The following is a 738-nucleotide window of genomic DNA, read 5'->3' on the forward strand; positions in this document are numbered from 1 at the left end:
ATTAAATATATGGGTTGATTGTGTAAATCATTCATTCTTATATATGTGGGCTTGTGATCCAAGATTCCTTATGTTGGACTAAGTCCATGGGGTGACCCATGGATACTCCATGGAGGTTAAAATCCATGGAGCATAAGGAATGGGTAAAGTCATGAGTTACATGGTGTAACCCTAATAGCCACCATATAAAAGAAACCCATGGCTCAAGAAATCGACACTAGATTATTCTAGAGAGGGCTAGATGATTTCATGAAGTGTTCTAATTTCTCTCAAGTTATTCCAAGTGTATTTGGTGTTGTGTGAACCATTTGAGGTGTCACACTTGGGGCACTAAGCACTCAAGCTTCATGAAGACAAGCACCATTAAAGAGGTATGTATTCTATCTTGTTATATTGATATTTTGTATGCTAGATTAGGATAATACCTTGGATGTTCATATTTGCATGTATAATAGAGAAAACATAGATCCAAGGTATTTAGGGTTGCATGTACACTTAGGAGTGTTAGAATGCTCATAACCCAACACTAACAGCAGGCCTGTTGCAAGCAAGTGGATCTTCAAGAAAAAAATCGACATGGATAGAAATGTACAAACTTTCAAAGTACAACTTGTTGCGAAAGGATATACTTAAATTCAAGGTGGTAACAATGAAGATATTTTCTTGTCAGTTGCTAAGATTAAATCTATTAGGATTATCATGGTCATAGCTGCATATTCTGACTATGAGATATGACAA

Source organism: Lactuca saligna, chromosome 9 (assembly GCF_052625555.1).
Source record: "Lactuca saligna cultivar CGN05327 chromosome 9, ASM5262555v1, whole genome shotgun sequence".
Lineage (NCBI taxonomy): Eukaryota > Viridiplantae > Streptophyta > Magnoliopsida > Asterales > Asteraceae > Lactuca > Lactuca saligna.